Below are 26519 nucleotides of genomic sequence, written 5' to 3'. Positions count from 1 at the left end.
AAGAACACAGTGTCACTTCCATGATGTTCCTACCAAAGAGGCGCAATCTGAATCTAATCGTGAAGAACTATCAGACATAGATTAAGGAGCATCCCCTGGATAGCTGGCCTGTAATCTTCAAAACTGTCATGGCCACGAAAATCAAGCAAAGACTGGGGAACGACTCCACACTGAAGGAGGATAGAAACATGGCAGCTGAACAGCAACATGAGATGACAGATTGGATTCTTTTGCTACAAAGGATAGACCACCTGGTACTGCTGGCATCACTGAATGGAGTCTTGGGATCAGAGGGCAGTGAGGGGCATGCAATGAACTTGTTCGGTTTTGATGGTTATGTTATGCTTCCATAGGAGACTGCTGGTTTGTCGCCAGCATCCACTAAAGCGTTTAAGAGCAATGGACATAATGCTGCCAATTTACTCTCAGCTGAGGATTGGAGGGAATGCCCCTTGTTCTGGTCTTGTAATTTATCTGTAGCTTTGAAGTTGATTCGGAATTAAGAAAACGCACAACAGCAGGAGCAGCAGAAGTGGAAGCTGTGGCTGGGCTCATAATACTCCCTTTGCATTTCTTCTCCCTTCCTTTCTGATTCAGTCCATTTTCCCTTTTTCCTGTTTCCCTCAGGCTCTGTCTTCTAGGGAACCTTTTCTAAGTTACTATGGGATTCACAGAATCTACATTGGCTATGAGACCTATGGAATGTGAACCCTTATAATAGGAAGTCCAATTGGAAGCTTCTATACTAACATATTTGTACCAAAATAGAAATTTAAAGACATATTTTATCCCTGGCAAATTTCAGGCAGTAGCATCACCGTAAAAATATAAAAAATAAATTTAAAAAAAAACCTGAAAGATGTAGGAATGATGATTCTTACCACTTCCTCCATTTAACTTTCCTGCTTGGCCTGTGCCGAAGACATAGGGGTTTTGGAGGATGACAATGGATTGTTATTGATCTAACAATAACTTGAAAATATGGGGTTTTTTTTTTCTGTTCTCCAATAGCAGAGATAACCAAAAGCAATTTGCTTTCACCTGACACAGAAGCCAGTGCATTTTAGCTATCTTACTCTGGCCATTATCAACTCTCCCAATCTTTGTCAAAAAGTGAACTTGATCATCTGATTGTCCCATTTAACATTACTGAGTCCCAATGTCATAGTATCATACTGACATGCTAGGTCAGAAGAAGCTTGCAGCCTCTGCCTTGGTCCAGAGGAAGCCAACCACCAGTCCAGCTACCCTGAGACTTCCCTGCTGTGAAGGAAACAATATATACAACATTATAGCAGAATGTTATAATAGCAACATGAAGTACTATATAGTAAATGTTTACTATAAATTATAATAAATACTATAAAATAGTATTCACTATAAATACTATTTATATCAAATATCTGTATGTTCCACCACATTCCCTAGCCAGCATGTATGCTCATGCATGGATATAGAACTACTTTTGGCCAAAGAGTTGTGAGTGGAATTAATGCTTGCCAAATCTGGCCAAAGCATTCTGAACATTCAGTGCATGGCCCTCGGTCTCATTCTTCCTTTGCAACAGAAAATATGCAACCTGGAAAATATGTGTTCCAGATGGCATAGCCATAAGATGGAAGTCTTGATCTATGCATCACTGCTTTGAAGCATGGCTGTGCACGGTAAAGAATATACATTTGGTATGTGAAACCAAGGAGACATAGGTGGTGGCTTCTTAACCGCAGAACAAGATGGTCAACCTGACTAGAACAAATATCCCACTGAACAAAAACAAATGCTCAAAGCCAAACAGTGTATTTTTCCATTTACATAGGAATTTCAGTGAAAGAGACTTGTAAGGAAACACAATAAAGATCATTATACATTACTGAAAATGGGGATAATGTGGAAAAAAGAACCTCTGTGTTTTCTGCATCATTTGAATGTATTTTAACAATTTAATATGTTTAGATAATATTTGTGTAATTTACTTTTAAAGAACAATGTGAATGAGTAAATAATACTAAAAGTAATGTGTTAACAGGTGGCATATTTGGAGATATTTATCCATACTGCTGAAGTTTTTTTTCCAGAAGTTGTTTCACCAAAGCACATTTCCTGTACCTGGGATGAGAGTATATGTCTTACCCCATTATTGCTGGTGTTGTATATTCTTTTTTTAAGTTTATTTATTGATTTTTTAAAAACGTTTTTTTGAGAGGGCACAAGCCATGGAAGGGTCAGAGAAAGAGGGACAGAGGATCTGAAGCAGGCTCAGCACTGACAGCAGCGAGATCAACCTGAGCCAATGTCGGATGCTCAACTGACTGAGCCACACAGGTGCCCCTATTTATTGATTTTGAGAGAAAGAGAGTGTGTGTGTGCGCACAAGCAGGGTGGTGGGGGGCAGAGAGAGGGAGAAAGAGGATCACAAACAGGCTCCCGGCTGTTAGTGCACAGCCTGATGTGGGGCTCAAACTGACGAACCATAAGATCATAACCCGAGCCAAATCAAGAGTCAGACGCTTAGCATACTGAGCCACCCAAGTGCCCCGTCTATTCTTTACTTTTTATGATTTATAATCAAATAAGAAGTATCAAGTTCAATTTGTGTACCTTTGATTTTCGGTGATGTCAAATACTTCATATACTCACTAGCCATTTTTAATTATTATTTTATGAGTTACATGGACATTTCTTCGCCCATTTACACATTAGGTTTCTGGTAGCTCTATTAGTCATTACAAATGGTTTTCCTATTTTGTACTTTGTCTCTTATTTTTATTTTATTTTTAAATTCAAAGGCTTTTAATTATTGCAGTAAAATTATTTTTCTCTCTTCCTTTCCTTTAGGCTTTAGAAAAGCCTTGCCAATCCAAGGATTGTATAGGTACATTTGCTGTAGTTTGGGGAGGGGGGTGTTTTGGGCATGTTTTTACAGTTAGCATTTGGTCAATCTGAAATGCATTGCAAGTATAACATAATAAAGAAAGTTAATGGTGCTTCCATTAACAATCTATTCTGTTCCTTTGACCTATCATTTGATTTCGGTGCCAGCCTAACACATAAATTACTTTAACTTGATAATATGTCATATAGCCTATGGAGCAAGCCCTTCCTCCTTGCTTCCCATACTCACACATACTCTGGTTAATCTTTTCCAAAACTTCACAGCTGCCACCACCCAATTATTTTCTCAGATAAATTTTAGAATCCCATTGTTAAAATCCAAACATATACTTCCATGGAGATGTTGAGATTCTGTTAACTATTTTTCTATTTTTAATTTGTTCATTTCATCTTTATTTTCATTTCTCCCATTTATTGGCTGGAAGTTTCTTTTGTGCTGTTGCTTCTTTCAGCAGAAGATCATGAATACATTTTCATATCTATACTCTGCCCTTTTCAATTCATTCAGTCATTCAACCACATTTATAAAGCCACTGCTATAGGTGTGGGAAAATATTGTAATGACAAAGCCTCTGCCTTATGAAGGTTATAGGCTAGTGAGATGAGACAGACCATAATAAAGAGATGAATTAAAATGTATCATTATTTAAGACAATAAACTATTTCACCATATTGTTTCTACAATGTATTACCTTCCCACTATTGATAATTATTATTTATTTTATCAAATGCTGCAATAAGGTTTCTTTAACATAAATCTTTTTGAACTTGCACAATTATCACCTTAATATAAATTTCTAGAAGTGAGATGCTAGTTCAAATGATATGCACAATTTATGTTTTGACATATGATGTCTGGTTTCCCTCCATATTGTTTATAGTAATTTATACATCCAACAATGGACCTGTTTTCCTCTCGTGAAAAATCTGGGTTTTGCATTTTCATCGTTGCCAGTCTGGTAGACGAAAGAAGGAGTTCACATTGTTTCTGTTGCGCTTCTTTATTCTTTATTGATGTAGAATATACTTCCCTGGGTCTATTTTCTCAGTTGTAACAGAGCTATTTATGTTGTTCACCCACTTCGCTATTAAAATTCTTCTGCTAAATATTTTTAGCCACAAGCAACAACCTCCCCGGTACCCCAGTTTCAATGCAGAAAAGACTTTGTAGGAAGGATTGCAGTAGGTTTACGGGACCTGAGGGCAGGAAAAGCATCCCAGTCTCCCGAATCTTGGACAAGTGTCTCCGTCTGTATCAGGCAACAGCCTTTTTCTTCCTGGATGGAAAAATGGAAGACTATTTACCTGGTGTCATGCATGTTTTTTACTTTTATTCAAAGGTCATTCATTCATAATAGTTCTGGAATCTGGGAAGAAATCTGTCCAGGCTAGCAATACTTAAGTGCATTCTGAGCATTATGTTTCTTTATGCCAGCCTCACATCTAACAGGACTTTATCGTTCCTATACTCACTCTTTCTCTCGATGAGACACAAATATGAAATAGGAGGTGAACAGAACTAGAGAATCATAAAGCTGAATGGAACTGAAAGTTCAGGTAGCCAATTTCCCAAATTTCTGCAATAAATAAATGTAGGCTTGAAGAGGCTACATAGTTGGCTCAAGCTTTCATTCCAAGCGAGTGAACAGATTTGAAACCTCAGTTCCTCTGCTTTCCAAGTCCTGTGTTCTTTTCCGAACGTACCAGGACTTCTGACTCCATGTGTATCAATCTCTTCAGATTTTTTATTTCACAGATTGTATTCCAGAAACTGGCACAATTATCTGAATTTATGTAACTCTTCATTATATAAAATTATATGTTTCATACCATGTTCTATTTTTATTAACAAGTATCTACCTGCATAACTTAAAACTGGAGCTTATTTACCAGCCTAAGATTGAAAAAAAAAAATCTCTGGAACTTTAGACTTTTATGTTTCTTAACCTAATTTCAAAATTACAATCGTCCAAAGACTTTTATAGCTGGAATTAAAATGCACCATGCAATTATTTAATTGAAATAATATCATAAAATTTCGAGTGATACTTATCACACATAAATAGTCTGAATTATTCAGTTTTACTTCACCCCACAATTTTTTGTATGTACTTGTTAATGGAACTGCTTAGCCATATGGAATGCCTAAAAAGTCGCTGCAGGGTATGATACAGAGAGCATCTGTAGTTTGATAGCATAAAACACACCTAGTGATTTGGGTTCTTCAATTTCAGCAATTAAATTTCACATCAACAAAAATGATTTTCTTCTGAATAATTGCCATACTCTGATAATATTTAGCTTTGTGGCACAGTTAGGTAAATAGAACAGCAAGTTAACTTCATAGCTGCAATTGATATACCTGCAATTTAAGAGAAACAACTCTCACAAGACTAAGATTGTACCATTTTGATTAAAGAAATATACTGATATTTTATAATACATGTATTTAAATAAAGGCACACATTCTCATAGATTTACCTTTTTAAATGGCTTATTTGTAAGAAAGATGAGCATTTTAGATTTCCATAAGCCATCTTCTTTTTTCAGTAAATCTTATGGCTGCCACAGAAAAATCATCAAAATTTTCCCGTATGCCAGAAATTGAACAAACATCTACACTGAACACTCTTCCTATCAAGTGTAGATTACCTTTGCATAGTATATTCCAATATGCAACTAACCAATGAGGTTTCCAAATACCGTTTTGATATCTTCCATTACTTATATTTTCTATCACCTAAATAAAGAGTTGTGTTTTGAAAGAATTGTTTGTTTATAACTTATGAGGTTTTACTGTAGCTTCTTTCTACTTCGAGTGTTTGAATTCTAGTTTGAGCCTCTCACTTAAATATAAACAGCATATATGTAAGCATTTTTTTTTAATAGCCAGTTGGAAATTAGGCTTCTCCTAGCTTCTTTCACAAAAACAGAAGGGTTTTTTTTTTTTTTTTCAGTGTCTTTGAGTGTGATGATTTTCTAGGTATGCGAAATCGGACTCATTCCCAGAAGTTGCCTTCCCTTGATAATCTTATGATACTACCATTGGTTTAGTTGCCCATGGACTCAGGTCAAAAAGCAGCAGAGGCTTGATACCCCTAATAATTCAGCTTAACGTCCTGCCATTATGGAATCTCTCTGACCTGTCGTGGCAGTAGGCCAATCCTTCATGTAATCTCTTTGAATGTGTACATTTCTAACAGATGGATTTACCAAGCTTCTGATCTCTGAGGACTAAACTGAGGCATGTAGCATCAAGTACTGGTCACTGTTCTAGAGTATGGATATCTTTATTGGACTGGCTAAGCGATTTCATCCCCCAGCTTATGATGTCTACACTAAATCAGTGAGGATGTTCATATATTCATATATATATATATATATACACACACACATACATGTATGTACATATATACATACATGCATGTATATATATGTTCATATATTACACATATATGTGTTCATATACTATACATATGTATATTGTCTTTCAAAGCACCACCAAGAAATTTAAAATATAAATTAGATGATTTTAGTTGCCTTCCTCTTCACTGCAGATAAATGTACAACTGAGGATTTTGTTACAACCGTGCTGCAAATTCAAATTACAAAAAAATATTTGCATGCCTGTTTTAAAAGTGAAAAAACAGTAACTAGTCAGATACCTTTAGTATTTCTAGTATTTTCAGGAACATGCATATGGAAAATGAAATAGTAAGGGTAAAATGGACTTGGCCATGAAAAGAATTGAAATTTACATTTTGAAGATTTCTTTTTCATGAATCCAAACACAATATTTTGCTTTTGACTATTTGAAACATATCTTCCAACTTCATTTGCTTCATAGCTCTGCTTTTTTCCCATCAGAGATTAAATTTAACCATAGCTTGTTTGTTTTCACACAAGCAGATCCTTTAGGACAGACTAAGCACTCTGGCTTTTGACACTGATCTGGTGTCACTTTTTTATTCATAAAATACTTGTCTAGAGATTTACTGGTTTTAGAAGCCTGCTTTAAATGGTTGCAAAATGTCTGAAAGACAGAATGTTAATTAAATGTTTGGACAAATGTTTCAGCCTTTGCCACACCTGAACAAAGAGGGAGTTTTTGGAAAAGGGTGTTCCCCGTGTGTAGGTAAAGACCGCTGATATGCATAATGACTCACTTATTAGCAAATTGTTAGCAACTTATTTATAGGAATTTACAGGCAGAGAATTTTGTAGAATTGCCCAGAAGATTCCTAGAGCAAGTAGTAAGTATTATTTTCATACTTATTTATAAGACGGTCTTAGTTATCTCCAGGCAAGAAGAGTATTTGTCTCTTATAGCAACCATTCCAACATATCAAACTTAACCATTGTGATCTCTTTGCCACTGTCTAATTAATGGCCTAAAGCACCAAAGGAAAGAGGTATATGTAACATAGGAGGCTTGATTTCTCTATACAGATTTCGGTATTAAAATGTTTCAAATTGTTAAGGAGGTATAAAATCCTACAACTGTAATCAGTTTTTCTCCATTGTCCATTACAGTCACCCAGAAGACCTGTTGCTGCTCTATTTATATATCGCTGTCTGTGCTAGCCATCATGTTAAGTGCTTTACAAATGTTAACTTATATAATCTTGAGAACACCTCTATAAGATAAACTCTGTTTTAATCCCCCCTTTTACAGATGGAGAAACTGAGACACAATAAGGCAAAACAGCTTTCCCCAAATACCTGCTTATTAATGGCAGAGTCTGATACCACCCAGGCCATCTGGCTACAGAGGGTGTGCTCTGAACCTTTTTCCATGCTGCTTCTCTACCTTTCCTTTTTCTGCTCTGCTCCACATTTTAGAACATCACATTTGTTTATGAATAGCTGAGAAACTCTATATCAGAGGATGGGGAAGAAATTAGGGGAGGGGGGGACCCAAGGCTGAAAGTTTCTGACAGCAGCAGGCATGCATGTGAGGACTCTCCTCATCATGGAATGCTGAAGAATAAAATCCCACTTGGGGTACTTTCAACCACAGCCTGTTGCTAATGTTGACTTGAGGTAATGTGTGCTATAACTTCACACCTAGAGGACCTGCAGAAATCAGCATGCCCATGGAGATAAGTGTGGTTCACAGGAAGCTGCTACTGTCAAATATGGGACAAAGTACTTGGGTTACATCCCAGGAATGTAGGAAAGTTGCAGATACTTTTTGCCAGGATGTATATTGCCCTAAACTTGAGACCAGAGATAAGCATAAAATAGATTAAATGTAGTAACCATAAAATTAAGATAACAATACCAGCCTATATCTTAGAGATATTGTCCATAGGAACTAATAAAGTGATTATAAGCAAAGAAGTTCTTTAGTAAATTAGAGAGTAGATATCTCCTGATAGTAATAAAAACAGTGAACAAAATGGATACCTTTCCATTTTAATGAGGAACCAAAGCAAATTAAAAAAAGTATATAGAACTGTAACTTTTCTGGCTTTTTTTTCTCTATATGCATTTCGACTGATATGCAGAAAATTCATAAATGTATTAAGTTACACTGATAGAGCCATATGTTCATAAACTGAGGAAAATAAGGTTTGTGATTACAGCAAATGGCACTTTGAGCCTTAATCCAAAAGAAGAAATTCTTAGTAAAACTATGACAGTCACTGTTCTAAATGAGTCCTAGAGATCTGAAAATGTGTGCATCTCCAGAAATATTTACTGCAAGAGAAGGCATGGGAATGAGGGTCTGAAGTCCACTGTCTTCTACTGCCTGCTACAACAGGCTTAAAATCCTGGATCCTTGTCAGATGGAATCTGCAATTGAATACTTTGGTGATTCAGAGTCATACACGGCATTTAGATGCTTATATAAAAGATGTAAGTTGATTAGCAACATGGCAACAGGGAAAGTGTCCTCTACAACTGTTTCTGTCAGAGCTCTTCCCCGAAGAACAAGCCTCTCTGATTTTTTAGTTAAAATCTAAAGCCAGGTGGGGCCAGAGCATTTATTCTAAAAGCTATTAATCATTCATAAGTGACTATTGTTTCTAAATCCCAAAATCTGGTGCAATTGATTTTGTAAAAACAAAACAAAACAAAACAAAACAGAGAGAGAGAGAGAGAAAGCAATTTAATTTGCCAGTTTCATATATGTAGTTATGTGAACTGAAGTTGATGGTAGCTGAATGAACTCATTCTTTACATATTGGGGGGTTTTGTTTTTGAGAATGACATGTTTTACCTTTTCTTACCTTTTATTCTTGGTTTAAACAAAAGAGAAAGGATTTTCTATGGTAGATTTCAGATCAAACTCTCCCGCTTTAAGTGCTTTTTAACAAGAGATTTTAAAATCAGAAGTTAGGTAGCAGTCTTTGATAAATTTAATTATTTTATTCAACTATTTTAATCATTTATTATGCATATGATACATAGATGCTATGGGGATGTGGAGATTTAAAATTTAATGACAGAGAATATCATGTCAAAAGCTAAGTGACAATGCAGTGAGTGTATGCATTAAAATACCATCAGACCAAACATAGAGATTTCAACTGCAGTGACTTATTCGTTCATAAAGTTTGAGAATCATTTTTCTAAGAAAGTGAGATATCACGATATTTCTAGATCATATCAGATCATTGACGTGGCTTTCTGATAGTTAAAACACTTTCCCAAAATAAGCAAAGATTTATTGCCGTTAATAAGATGTGTTTTCTCAGTGGTAGAATTTTTCACACTGGTAAAATTTCTAATAGTCTTGAAGGGAACACAAGCCAGACTAGAATTCAATATCATCCACCAATAATCTTAATGCTGGTGCTATCTGATTCAGTGTCAGGTAAATGGTCCAACAAGGAACTTAGTAAAGAAAGATGATTGCATGAATGTGAGATAGTGGAAGCCATCAGGATAGTTATATACCATAAAAATTGAACTGACACAGGGTTGCTTGGGTGGCTCAGTCAGTTAAGCATCCTACTCTTGATTTCAGCTCTGATCACGATCTTAGGTTTGTGCATTCACACTGCACCCCCACCCCCCACCCTGTCAGGCTTCAAGCTGAGCATGCAGTCTGCTTAAGATTCTCTCTCTCTCTCTCTCTCTCTCTCTCTCTCTCACTCTCTCCACCCCTCCCCTGCTTGCTCTCCTTCTCTAAAAGAAAAAAAAAAAAAAGATTGATCTGACACAAAGGAAAAGAGAGGACTACCCAGGTAGGGAAGAGTGTAGGCAAAGCCTTGAAGATGGGACTGCCCAAGGGATATAGGTGAAAGTATGCCATGGTGACATGGGATGGAGTCTAGAGAGGCATTAAGAATTAGAATGCTATACTTGAGGAATAGCATGTCATTCAAAAAAAATTTTTTTTAATGTTTATTCTATTTTTGAGAGAGAGAGAGATAGAGACAGAGCATGAGTAGAGGAGGGGCAGAGAGAAAGGGGGACACAGAATCGGAAGCAGGCTCCAGACACTGAGCTGTCAGCACAGAGGCCCACTGAGGCACTGGAACCCATGAACTGTGAGATCATGACCTGAGCCGAAGTCAGATGGTTAACTGACTTGAGACACCCAGGAATCCCAGCATGACATTTATAATACATAAAGCATATATGTGCACACGCACATACATATGTATATTGCTTTCATTTATTTATGTCTGTAATGAAGAAACTAGACTAAATCATTGATTCGCCAATACATCAAGGAATAAGTAGCCCACTTGTTAAAATAATAGCCTTCTAGGCCCGACTTCCTAATTGATAACTGCCAGGAGTGGGGCCTAGAATCTTATTTGGAAATTGTTCGAACTTCATGAACTCTTTCAGCTTTGATATTTTAAGATTCTATGTTTAGGAAACCACCAGCAGATTCTGGAACTGAAAATTTAACACAATTTTGATGAGATTAAAAAAGGAGGTTGAGACAGGTTTATAAAATAATCAAGCTGAAGAGTATGTGACTCTTGGGGCAACTGGCTGGCTCAGTTGATTAAGTGTTCGACTTCAGCTCAAGTCATGATCTCATGGTTCATGAGTTCGAGCTCTGCATAAGGCTCTCTGCTCTCAGCACAGAGCCTGCTTCAGATCCTGTCTCCCTCTCTCTTCCCCTCACGTGCTCTCTCTCTCTCTCTCTCTCTCAAAAATAAATAAACATTTAAAAAAATTTGTAAGAGTGTGTGACTCCTGATCTTGGGATCGTGAGTTTGAGCCCCATGTTGGGTATAGAAATTACTAAAAAAATAAATAAACTTAAAATAAAAAACAAGCTAAAGACATTGTATTTTGGATACTACAGAAAGCCAAATTCCATTAGAAATTCTCTCATTTGTGGGGCGCCTGGGTGGCGCAGTCGGTTGAGCGTCCGACTTCAGCCAGGTTACGATCTCGCGGTCCGTGAGTTCGAGCCCCGCGTCAGGCTCTGGGCTGATGGCTCGGAGCCTGGAGCCTGTTTCCGATTCTGTGTCTCCCTCTCTCTCTGCCCCTCCCCCGTTCATGCTCTGTCTCTCTCTGTCCCAAAAATAAAAAATAAAAAACGTTGAAAAAAAAAAAAAAAAAAAGAAATTCTCTCATTTGTAGCATACATTTTTATATAAATATATAAAGTCAGGGTGACTACTGTTTAAGATGGGGGGAAAAGAATATAATGTAAAATTATGTTGTTTATTTGAGATATTCTTGGAATTAATTAATTAATATTATTTGTCCAACTTGTGCATTTATATATATCAACAAATAGTATTTTCTTACATGCCATCTGAAACTTTTTTAAAAATTTTATTTCAGTACGTTGGGTTGTAAGGTTTGTTTGAAGCCAGTAAGCATGTATCATCTATATAATATTTTATCTGTATATTTCCTAAAGACTTTTTAAGAGAAAATAAATATAACAACGATATCAAGTGCTTCATAAACCATATTTTCCAAAGCTAGACATGATTTTGTCAGTGAAAATGTGATTTAATGAGCGCTGTCTTCAAATGGCATTCTCTAGTGGATGTCATGGAGATATGCAAATGAAGTTAAAGACATTGTCCTCATTCTCAGGAAATTTACAATATAATAGGGGAACAAAATGCAGATGAAAAGATATAACAACACATGCAAAGATGACATGAAAACAGGTACAAATTAATGTAACACAAAACGTCAGCCGTAAGAGAAATGGAATAATGGAATGATCAGTGTGGAGTAGAAGTATTCAAGTGGACTTGATGAAGAAGATTTCTTTTAACTGGATGTTTGATAGAGGCACAAATATGGATGAAGAAATGAATAGTAAGAAGGATATTCTATTCAGAGAGCATGACAAGACCTCTGGAGAACAAACGGTTAGAAGAAAGAGAAGGGAATTTAATATGACTGCTTCAAAACATAAAACTACAGCCCAAATAAAAATGTGGTACATAACATCCTTTTATTCTGTTTAGAGTGGACCCTTATTCATCAGCTCATGTATTTTCCATTTTGTGTAAGATAAGGAGGACTGTTATCAAGGATCCATGGAATTTTTAGTTGTTTCAACACTCACTGAAAACAAGTGGGTAAACGATATGGAAACACTGATAAAGTTTTGGGGAAAAAAACAAGAACTGAAGTTTGACCAAAAATGAATACTTTTGAAAGTTTAATGTCTATTTATGATACCTTAAAAACGTAGCTGCATTTCTCTTGCTCTTACAATTGGATCAGCTTGGCAATGATCAATTTTGAAGGCATAGATAGCAGTTTCAAATTATTATTATTATTTTATAGCAGTTTTAAAAAGATCATTTCAAATAAATTTTTGGAAGTTCAATGCAAAGTATGAATATCCATGTTTCTAATTAATTTTTATTTTATTCTGGAATTCTACATTCATTGTTTAAAAATAAAATAGCATTTGAGGCAGTTGAAGATTCAATAATCTCATAGACACATATCCCACCCCATCCCTCCTTTCCAATATATTTAAACTACAATCATTTGGTGAAATCAGTAGTCAGAGTTTACAGTATTGTGTCCACTTAAGTGTTGTTTGTTGCCAAGTATACTACAAGTACATTAGTATCTCATATGACTCTTCCCCCCACTTAATACCTTACTTTTCATTTAGTTTTTTGGATTGGTCTGTTATGCGCCTATCTCCAGTTTTTTCCGAAGATTCCAGCAGACCTAGCAAAAAAAGGTTTTTTTCCTGAATTTCCTAGTACTTCAGAGAACGTATCCTGGCGATATCAGTCCGGTTCTCCCGATCGCCTGCTCCAATGCAAACTGGCTGCTCTCAAGAGCTGGTCCACAACCATCTTCCTGATAATTCCATGTACAGTATCTTCCCCTCTTTTCAGGATTCTGCTTCTTCCTTTTTCTTGGTCTACTCCTTCATTTTAATGGAACATATCCTCCCGTCGGTTCCTGGGGGATAGGGGAAAGAGACTCTGAAAGTTTGCAAATATCTTTATCCTCACATTTAGCTGAGTTAGAATTTATGTTTCTTTAATTGTGAGCGTCCGACACTATTTTCTTTATATTTCAGTTTTGCTCTTGAGGTGTCTAATGCCATTCTTATTCCTGATCTTTTATTTCATGACCTGTTTGAACGTCAGGAAGACTTTAGGATTTTCTTCTTTATTCTTATTCTGAAAGTTTATAATGATATGCCATGATTTGGGTTTTCATTATGTTAGGCACTTTTTGTGGGAAGAAATTCAGATTTCACTACCTCAGGATATTTTCTTTAGGGTCATTCAGAGTTTCCTATACACATTTCTTCAGAAAGTCTAGGAATAAAAGAGATGACTAGGGATCCCATAGTTCAATTTGAAGACTTTCACTAAATACTATGTTTTCAGCCTACACCTCACCCCTATACTCAAATGACAGGTCTATTAGTCCTGAATAAAAGTCTCCTCTCTTGAGATATGAGAAAGGGTTTATTAATATCCTCCATAATACCTGGTGCCTTCAATTTATGGATCTCTTATAGGTTCTGCATGGTAATTAGCTATATTTGTAGGCCCCCAACTATAATTACTTAGATGGTAACCCAGCTGGCTCAGTTATTATTTCTTTCTCCAATTTCCACCTTCCAAAAATTTATTGAAATTTGCCCTGTGCTACAGTTCCATCTCCAATTATTTTGTCCGTTTTTTCATATTTTTCTGACCTTTGAACTAATTTGAGGGTTTTGGAAGAGATAGGAAGAGGTAGTTAATGTCTCAAGAAAGCAAAACGATGGAAAGGGCAAAAACAGCTAGATAACCTATAACACGTAACTATTTCTTCCTGTGGCCTAAAGCTGTAGTTCTTAGATTTTTGTGTCCTTATTAGTTTCCAAGTATGAAAGCTATTTTGAATTATGGGATTATAGGACTAAGAGAGACCTTGGAAATTAATTTTACAGATGAGTTAGTGGCAGAAGCAGAAAGAATATTAGTTTAAGGACTCTCATTAATGGTGTTATACATATTAGCATATAACATTTTATGGAGTTAACTGAAAGAATGCATGGGTCATAATGCTGATATGTTTGAGAAATTTAATTGCCTAAGCAGAATTTGAAGGCAAATGAAATCATATGCAACAAAGGACTATTAGCTTTAACTGTACATGGAGTGATTTCAAACCCATTTAGTGCAAAAAAAGAACTTTGCAATATACATTCAGCAAATAACTCAAAATAAAATGAATCTATAAATCAGGCTGAAAGCTAGGCTGCTATAACCAACAGGCCCCAAAATACAGTGATTTGAAGAACATAGAAGTTAGTTTTTCTCTTTCATCACAGTCATGGGTCAACCAAGTGGTTTTGTTTCACGCTGTCATTCGGGAACCCCATTTCCTTCCCTCTTCTGGTTCTGCCATTCCCAAACAGATCAACAGAGACTTATGTAATATTCCGGCTCAGAGACATGGAGATAAAATATGAGAAAGCAGGCATTCAATGTTTTAAGGCCAAGTGGCACATGTTCTTCTGCTCACAATGCTGAGAATCTAGCTGCAAGGTGATGCCTAGCTGTAAACAGGGCTGGGGAATGAGGCCTGCAGCAGAGAAGAGGGAAAGGGAAGCAGAAGAGGGAAAGTATGGATTCATGCTGCAGAAGGAGGGAGGGAGGGATTTTGGTGGCCACTGGCTTCCTCTGACTCAGTGAGTTACTAGTTTTCGTTAATTCAAACAAACAAATATCCCAGAATGATAGTATTCAATGCAAGCAAGGGTGAGCCGAAATGAACACATTCACATGTTCACAGTGGAAGGTTATCTGATATAATCTTTCCGAAAAACAACTTGGCAATGCTTATCAAAATTAAAAATAATTGTGTCATTTGAGACAGCAATTTTTTTTTTTATTTTTTTAATGTTTACTTATTTTTGAGAGAGAGAGACAGAGACACAGCGTGTGAGCAGGGATGGACAGAGAGAGAGGGAGACACAGAATCGGAAGCAGGCTCCAGGCTCCGAGCTGTCAGCACAGAGCCCGAGGCGGGGCTCAAACTCACGAACAGTGAGATCATGACCTGAGCCGAGGTCGGACGCTTAACTGAGACTGAGCCACCCAGGCATCCCAAGCCAGCAGTATTAATCCTAGGAATTTAGGGGCACCTGGGTGGCTCAGTCGGTTGAGCGTCCGACTTCTGCTCAGGTCATGATCTCAGGGTTCGTGAGTTCGAGCCCTGCGTGGGGCTCTGTGTTGACAGCTTGGAGCCTGGAGCCTGCTTCCGATTCTGTGCCTCCCTCTCTCTCTGCCCCTAACCCACTCACATTATGTCTGTCTCTCTCAAAAATAAATAAACGTTAAAATCCTAGGAATTTAGAGCAAGGGGTGGGGGGAGCCCACAAAGACCTCAGAAGATTTTCATTTAAGAATTGTTTATAATAGTGAAAACCTGGGAAAATATGAAGACTTTTGCTACTTACCTGCATCTAAGATTATAAGCTCATGCTTCATATAAGTGTTTTTGGTCATAATTTAGCAGATGCTTTTGTGACTTCCACCTACCAATCTGACTATCCCTCTGCTTTGAAGAAAAACTTCCAATGTAAATTCAAATCTACTTAAACATCAACCACTGAGATTTATTTACCTAATAATGTAGCTTTAAAATATAGAAAAAAAAAAAGAATCTCAAAGAGAAATTGCTGAGCTTACGATTATAGTGAAAGAGTTGACTACCTGTCATTCAGAAATCAACTGGACTATAAAATATGGTGATTTTAATAAGATAATTATTAAGCTGAACCTAACTTATGTATAGTATTTTTTTAATACTAGGAATATTTGTAAAAACTGTCCATGTGCTAGACTAGAAAATCTTTTCTTAATTTTATTTTTAAGTGATCTCTGCACCCAATGTGGGGCTCAAACTTATAACCTCAAGATCAAGAGTCACATGCTCAACTGACTGAGCCAGCCAGGTGCCCCTAGAAAACTTAGACCAACTAAAATCATGCTTCATTATCCTTAAAAAATTTATTTTTTTTATTAAAAAAAAATTTTTTTTTTAATCTTTATTTATTTTTGAGACAGAGAGAGAGACAGAGCATGAATGGGGGAGGGGCAGAGAGAGAGGGAGACACAGAATCGGAAGCAGGCTCCAGGCTCTGAGCCATCAGCCCAGAGCCTGATGCGGGGCTCTAACTCATGGACCGCAAGATCGTGACCTGAGCTGAAGTCGGATGCTTAACTGACTGAGCCACCCAGGCGCCCCTATCCTTAGAAAATTTAGCTTAACTCTTACAAACATGATTAAATTTTGTTAACATGTTTAGTGTTGAAAATTAGGAAAATAAAGAAAATCGAGAAAAAGCATATAGGAGAAGATGAACACAATGTTGTGGCTTTCTAAATGTACACATACATTACCCAAAGAATACAAAAATACTAGTTTTGTATCAATCAGTGAGATCATGACCTGAGCCAAAATTAAGAGTCGGACACTGACTGAGCTACCCAGGCACCCAGAGCACTGGGTGTTGTATGGAATCACTATTGTACAGCTGAAATTAATATTACATTGCATGTTAATTAACTGGAATTTAAGTAAAAACTCAAAAAAAATTAAATGTACACATACATATTGATGAATTCCATCCTTTAAATTAGAATTATACTATAAGTTGACAATTCTCTAAGTGAGAACATGTTATCTGTCACTAAATATTTTTTGAAATTGTGATATTTTTTAAAATGTCTGCATAATGGTCCATCATCTGGATGTCTGGCAGTATATATTAACCATTTCTTTTAGTAGGCACTAAAATGTTTCTAATTTTTGTATTTTATATATAAACAACAAACATAATCATAAAAAGGCAGCCTCAACAAATCCAAAAGGTAATACGTTAAAAATAAAAACGAAAGTCAGCCTCTCTAAACAAGCCAACATACACACACAAACACACCCACACATGCCAAAAAAGGATCCTGTACATCTGGAAATTTTAAAAACTCATTTCTAAAAATTAATGCACTAAATAAAATATCAAAATAAAATTCATAACAGAATTATAACCAAACTAGAATCCAAGTACTTCGTATTAAATGTATTGGAAAGGACTTTCTGTTTGAAGATAGTAGCAAAAGTTTGTCATTCCTTCTTCCCCTATAAATTGCTCAAAAGTAACGGGAAGGATGTGAAAGAGAAAATCCATTTTTACGAACCTATTAGCAGGAACTCCAAATCAAAAAACTGATAGAAAGGCTGCCAGAAGCATGACAATCAAGCAAGCAAGGAACTTCAGAGAAGAGAAGCCGATGCCGTGCTCTCAACAGTGTTGGTCCTGAAGAACTTTCTCGAAGCTAGAATGCATACTCCAAGATCCAAAATCAGATCCTTTTCTGTAATAGTGGGAAAAGGGAGTGATAGCTGGTGACAAGAGCATCATGATACCGATTCAGTGCCAGAAGCAGAAGAGGAACAACTAACTGAATGAGGGACCAATTAGATAAGGCAAATTATCAGAAAGCAACCTTTGCATAGCTTTACCTTTCCTCCCTCTCCATAGGCTGGCAAGGAAGGAAATGGCTACGAGATCTCAAATTTACAGACTTTGCTTATAATGAAAATTTCTTCAGGGTCCCTGGGTGGCTCAGTTGGTTAAGCATCCAACTTCAGCTCAGGTCATGATCTCACAGTTTGAGACCCACATCAGGCTCTGTGCTGACAGCTCAGAGCCTGGAGTCCGCTTTGGATTCCATGACTCCCTCTCTCTCTGCCCCTCCCCCACTCTTACTCCGTCGCTCTCAAAAATAAAGAAAACATTTAAAATTTTAAAAAAAGTGAAGATCCTGGGAAGATGGCGGTGTAGGAGGACACTGAGCTCACCGCGCGTCCTGCTGATCACTTAGATTCCACCTACACCTGCCTAACTAACCCAGAAAACCACCAGAAGACTAACAGAACGGAGTCTCCGGAGCCAAGCGCAGATGAGAGGCCCACGGAAGAGGGTAGGAAGGGCAGCGAGGCGGTGCGCACTCCATGGACTAGCGGGAGGGAGCCGGGGCGGAGGGGCAGCCCGCCGGCCAAGCAGAACCCCAGAGTCTGGCTTGCAAAAGTGGAGGGGCCGGATGGAGTGTATTCCGACAGCAAGCGGGACTTGACATCTGGAAGGTTATAAGCTGACAGCTCTGCTCCGAGAACGGGAGGGCTGGAGGACAACGGGAGGGAGAGTTGTTGAGCCCCAGATGAGAGAGCTCATCTTGGCGGGGAACAAAGGCGCCCGCCAGCGCCATCTCCCTCGCCATCCCCCAGGCAAAATCCCAAAGGGAACCAGTTCCTGCCAGGGAACTTGCTTGCACCGTGCAAACACCCAACAATGTGCTTCTGCGCATCCATCCCTCCCTCGGGTCTGACGACCTCCCGGTGCCACAGGGCCCCTCCTGAAGCGGATCTCTGAAGGAAAAGCGAGCTGAGCCTGCCCCTCCCGCCCCTGTGCACCTTGCCGATCCACCCCAGCTAATACACCAGATTCCCAGCACCACAAGTCTGGCAGTGTGCAAGTAGCCCAGACAGGCCACGCCACCCCACAGTGAATCCCGCCCCTAGGAGAGGGGAAGAGAAGCCACACCCAGTCTGACTGTGGCTCCAGCGGTGGGCTGGGGGCAGACATCAGGTATGACTGAGGCCCCGCCCACCAACGCAAGTTATTCAAGAGAGCACAGGGGAAATGCCCCGCAGTCCCACACCACTCCAGGGACTATCCAAAATGAGGAAACGGAAGAATTCCCCTCAGAAAAACGTCCAGGAAATAACAACAGTTAACAAACTGAGCAAAAATGATTTAAACAATGTAACAGAAAGTGAATTTAGAATAATAGTCATAAAATTAATCGCTGGGCTTGAAAACAGTATAAAGGACAGCAGAGAATCTCTTGCTACAGAGATCAAGGGACTAAGGAACAGCCAGGAGGAGCTAAAAAATGCTATCAACGAGTTGCAGAAGAAAATGGAGACAACTACGGCTCGGACTGAAGAGGCAGAGGAGAGAATAGTTGAACTAGAAGATAAAATTATGGAAAAAGAAGAAGCTGAAAAAAGAGAGATAAAAAAATCCAGGAGTATGAGGGGAAAATTAGAGAACTAAGTGATGCACTAAAGAGAAATAATCTACGCATAATTGGTATTCCAGAGGAGGAAGAGAGAGGGAAAGGTCCTGAAGGTGTACTTGAAGAAATAATAGCTGAGAACTTCCTGGATCTGGGGAAGGAAAAAGGCATTGAAATCCCAGAGGCACAGAGAACTCCCTTCAGATGTAACTTGAAATGATCTTCTGCATGACATATAGTGAAACTGGCAAAATACAAGGATAAAGAGAAAATTCTGAAAGCAGCTAGAGATAAATGTGCTCTAACATATAAAGGGAGAACTATAAGACTCGTGACCGATCTCTCTACTGAAACTTGGCAGGCCAGAAAGGAATGGCAGGAGATCTTTAATGTGCTGAACAGAAAAAATATGCAGCCGAGAATCCTTTATCCAGCAAGTCTGTCATTTAGAATAGAAGGAGAGATAAAGGTCTTCCCAAACAAACAAAAACTGAAGGAATTCATCACCACTAAACCAGCCCTACAAGAGATCCTAAGGGGGATCCTGTGAGACAAAGTACCAGAGACATCGCTACAAGCATGAAACCTACGGACATCACAATGACTCTAAACCCATATCTTTCTATAATAACACTGAATGTAAATGGACTAAATGCGCCAACCAAAAGACATAGGGTAGCAGAATGGATAAAAAACAAGACCAATCTATTTGCTGTCTACAAGAGACTCATTTTAGACCTGAGGACACCTTCAGATTGAGAGTGAGGGGATGGAGAACTATTTATCATGCCACTGGAAGCCAAAAGAAAGCTGGAGTAGCCATACTGACATCAGACAAACTAGACTTTAAATTAAAGTCTGTAACAAGAGATGAAGAAGGGCATTATATAATAATCACACGGTCTATCCATCAGGGAAAGCTAACAATTATAAATGTCTCTGCACTGAATACAGGAGCCCCCAAATATATAAAATAATTACTCACAAACATAAGCAACCTTATTGATAAGAATGTGGTAATTGCAGGGGACTTTAACACCCCACTTACAGAATGGATAGATCATCTAGACACACTGTCAATAAAGAAACAAGGGCCCTGAATGATACATTGGATCAGATGGACTTGACAGATGTATTCAGAACTTTGAATCCAAAAGCAACAGAATATACTTTCTTCTCGAGTGCACATGGAACATTCTCCAAGATAGATCACATACTGGGTCACAAAACAGCCCTTCATAAGTATACAAGAATTGAAATTATACCATGCATACTTTCAGACCACTGCTATGAAGCTTGAAATCAACCACAGGAAAAAGTCTGGAAAACCTCCAAAAGCAGGGAGGTTAAAGAACACCCTACTAAAGAATGAATGGGTCAACCAAGCAATTAGAGAAGAAATTAAAAAATATATGGAAACAAACGAAAATGAAAATACAACAATCCAAACGCTTTGGGATGCAGCGAAGGCAGTCCTGAGAGGAAAATACATTGCAATCCAGGCCTATCTCAAGAAACAAGAAAAATCCCAAATACAAAATCTAACAGCACACCTAAAGGAAATAGAAGCAGAACAGCAAAGACAGCCTAAACCCAGCAGAAGAAAAGAAATAATAAAGATCAGAGCAGAAATAAACAATATAGAATCTAAAAAATCTGTAGAGCAGATCAACGAAAGCAAGAGTTGTTTTTTTGAAAAAATAAACAAAATTGACAAACTTCTAGCCAGGCTTCTCAAAAAGAAAAGGGAGATGACCCAAATAGATAAAATCATGAATGAAAATGGAATGATTACAACCAATTCCTCAGAGATACAAGCAATTATCAGGGAATACTATGAAAAATTATATGCCAACAAACTGGACAACCTGGAAGAAATGGACAAATTCCTAAACACCCACACGCTTCCAAAACTCAATCAGGAGGAAATAGAAAGCTTGAACAGACCCATAACCAACGAAGAAATTGAATCAGTCATCAAAAATCTCCCAACAAATAAGAGTCCTGGACCAGATGGCTTCCCAGGGGAGGTCTACCAGATGTTTAAAGCAGAGATAATACCTATCCTTCTCAAGCTATTCCAAGAAATAGAAAGGGAAGGAAAACTTCCAGACTCATTCTATGAAGCCAGTATTACTTTGATTCCTAAACCAGACAGAGACTCAGTAAAAAAAGAGAACTACAAGCCAATATCCCTGATGAATATGGATGCAAAAATTCTCAATAAGATACTAGCAAATCGAATTCAACAGCATATAAAAAGAATTATTCACCATGATCAAGTGGGATTCATTCCTGGGATGCAGGGCTGGTTCAACATTCGCAAATCAATCAACGTGATACATCACATTAATAAAAGAAAAGACAAGAACCATATGATCCTGTCAATCGATGCAGAAAAGGCACTTGACAAAATTCAGCAACCTTTCTTAATAAAAACCCTCTAGAAAGTTGGGATAGAAGGAACATACTTACACATCATAAAAGCCACTTATGAAAAACCCACAGCTAACATCATCCTCAGTGAGGAAAAACTGAGAGCTTTTTCCCTGAGATCAGGAACACGACAGGGATGTCCACTCTCACAGCTGTTGTTTAACAGTGTTGGAAGTTCTAGCATCAGCAATCAGACAACAAAAGGAAATCAAAGGCATCAAAATTGGCAAAGATGAAGTCAAGCTTTCACTTTTTGCAGATGACGTGATATTATACATGGAAAATCTGATAGACTCCACCAAAAGTCTGCTAGAACTGATACATGAATTTAGCAAAGTTGCAGGATACAAAATCAATGTACAGAAATCAGTTGCATTCTTATACACTAATAATGAAGCAACAGAAAGACAAATAAAGAAACTGATCCCATTCACAATTACACCAAGAAGCATAAAATACCTAGGAATAAATCTAACCAAAGATGTAAAAGATCTGTATGCTGAAAACTATAGAAAGCTTATGAAGGAAATTGAAGAAGATATAAAGAAATGGAAAAACATTCCCTGCTCATGGATTGGGAGAATAAATATTGTCAAAATGTCAATACTACCCAAAGCTATCTACACATTCAATGCAATCTCAATCAAAATTGCACCAGCATTCTTCTCGAAACTAGAACAAGCAATCCTAAAATTCATATGGAACCACAAAAGGCCCCTAATAGCCAAAGTAATTTTGAAGAAGAAGACCAAAGCAGGAGGCATCACAATCCCAGACTTTAGCCTCTACTACAAAGCTGTCATCATCAAGACAGCATGGTATTGGCACAAAAAAAGACACATAGACCAATGGAATAGAATAGAAACTCTGGAACTAGACCCACAAACGTATGGCCAACTAATCTTTGACAAAGCAGGAAAGAATATCCAATGGAAAAAAGACAGTCTCTTTAACAAATGGTGCTGGGAGAACTGGACAGCAACATGCAGAAGGATGAAACTAGACCACTTTCTCACACCCTTCACAAAAATAAACTCAAAATGGATAAAGGACCTTAATGTGAGACGGGAAACCATTAAAACCCTAGAGGAGAAAGCAGGAAAGGACCTCTCTGACCTCAGCCATAGCAATTTCTTACTTGACACATCCCCAAAGGCAAGGGAATTAAAAGCAAAAATGAACTACTGGGACCTTATGAAGATAAAAAGCTTCTGCACAGCAAAGGAAACAACCAACAAAACTAAAAGGCAACCAACGGAATGGGAAAAGATATTTGCAAATGACATATTGGACAAAGGGCTAGTATCCAAAGTCTATAAAGAGCTCACCAAACTCCACACCCAAAAAACAAATAACCCAGTGAAGAAATGGGCAGAAAACATGAATAGACACTTCTCTAAAGAAGACATCCGGATGGCCAACAGGCACATGAAAAGATGTTCAACGTCGCTCCTTATCAGGGAAATACAAATCAAAACCACACTCAGATATCACCTCACGCCAGTCGGAGTGGCCAAAATGAACAAATCAGGAGACTATAGATGCTGGAGAGGATGTGGAGAAAGGGGAACCCTCTTACACTGTTGGTAGGAATGCAAATTGGTTCAGCCGCTCTGGAAAGCAGTGTGGAGGTTCCTCAGAAAATTAAAAATAGACCTACCCTATGACCCAGCAATAGCACTGCTAGGAATTTACCCAAGGGATACAGGAGTACTGATGCATAGGGGCACTTGTACCCCAATGTTTATAGCAGCACTCTCAACATAGCCAAATTATGGAAAGAGCCTAAATGTCCATCAACTAATGAATGGATAAAGAAATTGTGGTTTATATACACAATGGAATACTACATGGCAATGAGAAAGAATGAAATATGGCCCTTTGTAGCAACGTGGATGGAACTGGAGAGTGTGATGCTAAGTGAAATAAGCCATACAGAGAAAGACAGATACCATATGGTTTCACTCTTATGTGGATCCTGAGAAACTTAACAGAAACCCATGGGGGATGGGAAGGAAAAAAAAAAAAAAAAGAGGTTATAGTGGGAGAGAGCCAAAGCATAAGAGACTGTTAAAAACTGAGAACAAACTGAGGGTTGATGGGGGGTGGGAGGGAGGGGAGGGTGGGGGATGGGTATTGAGGAGGGCACCTTTTGGGTTGAGCACTGGGTGTTGTATGGAAACCAATTTGACAATAAACTTCATATATTGGAAAAAAATTGAAAAAAAGTTTTTTTGAAAGTAATGAAAGTTTCTTCTAGTCTGAAATACAGCCCTGCCTTTCCCAATACACAAATTTTCTATACATCATAATCCAAGAGAAACCAGTATCTTTGTTAGGTGATCAAGTGTGGAGATGAGGAGAGGAAAAGAAAAGAGATTTGAAATGGCAGATAAAACTAACAACAACAAGAACAACAAAGCCACAGACCAAATAGTAATGTGACCTATTACTTTGCCATGAATTAAAATAATAATGATACTGCAGCATGTATATCACGCAGAGCAGGGAGCTGAAGAAAGGGATGATATAATAAGAGCTGACAGAATCCAGGAATAAACTGAAAGAATATCACAGAAACAAAGACAAACTGGAAATATCACCACAGAGAATAGGCACTCCTAAAAATTCAGTAAAGTGTCTAGTGGACTGGAGTGAGAAAACTAAATATAAAAAGTAAAAAGGACGGCAAAGAAGAGGGAAAAGAAGGAGGAGAGGAAGAGAGGAAGGGAGAGATCAAGGGGAAGGAAAAGAAATCTTTATCTACTTATTGAAAGAGCACATCACATCATAGAAGGAAAAATTATATAAAATAGCCAAACTGAGTCATATTCTAATAAAATTACCAGACTTGAAACATAAAGAAATATTTATTTTGACATCTCAGCATTAACATCAAATCACTCATAAGTAGGTTAGTCATATAACGTAACTCCCAACCTTTTGAGATTAAGACAATGTTATTAAAAATTATGCCTGGACAATAGGCATAAATTGGGACTATCTCACAAAAGCCAGTAAAGGAGAAAAAGAAAATCAGACTGTCTTCAATGCCACCTAAGAAAACAACTACACCAGGTCATTCTGTCATGCAAGTATAAAAGCAAATAATTTTGAAAAAGAAAAAAATCAATTAGGTTAAGAGCCTCATCCAAATAAGAGATAAATGTGGGAAATATGACCATGAATATTAATTCTATATAACTATAGGATCAAGATGTCATTGCTCTAACACAGGGGTGGTGTTATGGTTATAGAATCAAGTGAAAATGGTATAAGCAATATGGAAATGACATGTCCTACAAAAAAAAATAATGAAATGAAGCAGTTGAGAATTTGGGGGAAAAAATTAAAGCACACAGATAACCTCATCTTATATAGGTGGAATTTAAAATGTATTACCTTAAGCTCAAAGATAATATAATACAGCCACAAAAACATGTAAAACACTAAGAAAGATCTTATAATCAATCAAAATTGAGTGGGAAAGAGTACGGGGAAAAGAATGGGAAGGAAAAGGAAATACCTAGTATGTTTATTACTCATAGAAGGAAGTTAACAGATACTATCTAAAGTAGTAGAGGATTAAGAGTGTTATGTAAAGTAATGGTTACAAATGCAGCAAACAGAACACAAATGTAAACCTTCAACGTACACACACAATCAAAATAATGAAAGCAGGGAAGCCTTGGTGGCTAGTCTGTTGAGCAACTGACTCTTGATTACAGCTCAAGTCATGCTTCCAAGGTCGTGAGATTGAGCCCTGGGTCAGGCTCACGTTGAGCATAGAGTTTAAGATTTTCTCTCTCTCTCTCTCTCTCTCTCTCTCTCTCTCTCTCTCCCTCTGCTCTCTCCCCCATTCTCACTCTCTCTCTTTCTCTCTGAAATAAAAAATAAAATAAAATAAAATAAAATAAAATAAAATAAAATAAAATAAAATAAAATAAAATAAAATAATGAAGACAAACCAAACAACTGTAAAGCCATAAAAATATCGTAAAGTATAATGTAATGTTTTAAAAGGATGACTCAAAAATGCCTGTCATGTTAACAAAAGTCTAAATTAACCTATTAAAAGAAGAAAAATACTTTCAAAATTTTTTCCTCTGAGTTTGTATTTTTCACTTTGGGTCATTCTTCAATTCCATGTTTTTTTTAAAAACTCTTACAAAGACGGTATGGACATACCATGCTAGGAACTATATAACATGGCAAGTGAAAGTATGTATATGTGCTTGTGTTTGTGTGTCTTTCTGTGGACACAAAAGACCATGCTATGTGTATGATATGACCTTTTTTATTACTGCTTTTTGGACACAGTTAAATCTCACTTTAGAGCCATAGATAGATGATATAGATATAGATATAGATATAGATATAGATATAGATATAGATATAGATATCTTTATTTCAGGGAGAAGATGTAGATGGTTTGAATTGTAAAATGTCTGAATATATTTTAAAATGAGCCATTTTGGAGCACCTGGGTGGCTCAGTCGGTTAAACGTCAGACTTCGGCTCAGGTCATGATCTCGCGGTCTGTGAGTTCGAGCCCCGCATCGGGCTCTGTGCTGACAGCTCAGAGCCTGGAGCCTGCTTCCAATTCTGTGTCTCCCTCTCTCTCTGCCCCATCCCCACTCATGCTCTGTCTCTCTCTGTCTCAAAAAAATAAATGAATGTTTAAAA

General features: G+C 37.6%; 1 long non-coding RNA gene across 1 annotated transcript in view; it reads right to left on the bottom strand.

The window, feature by feature from the left end:
* Positions 1-3876: 3876 nt before the first annotated feature.
* Positions 3877-26519, bottom strand: part of LOC128776580 (uncharacterized) — a 39112-nt gene continuing 16469 nt past the window's right edge. Inside the window, exons 2-3 of the long non-coding RNA XR_008421728.1 lie at positions 13075-13266; positions 3877-4165 (exon numbers count right to left, since the gene is read on the bottom strand). This is a non-coding gene — a long non-coding RNA (uncharacterized LOC128776580). The remainder of the gene's footprint in view (positions 4166-13074; positions 13267-26519) is intronic.

Source organism: Panthera pardus, unplaced genomic scaffold (genome assembly GCF_024362965.1).
Source record: "Panthera pardus isolate Hobbes unplaced genomic scaffold, ASM2436296v1 HiC_scaffold_13, whole genome shotgun sequence".
Taxonomy (NCBI): domain Eukaryota; kingdom Metazoa; phylum Chordata; class Mammalia; order Carnivora; family Felidae; genus Panthera; species Panthera pardus.
This window is presented reverse-complemented; position numbering and strand designations above follow the sequence as displayed.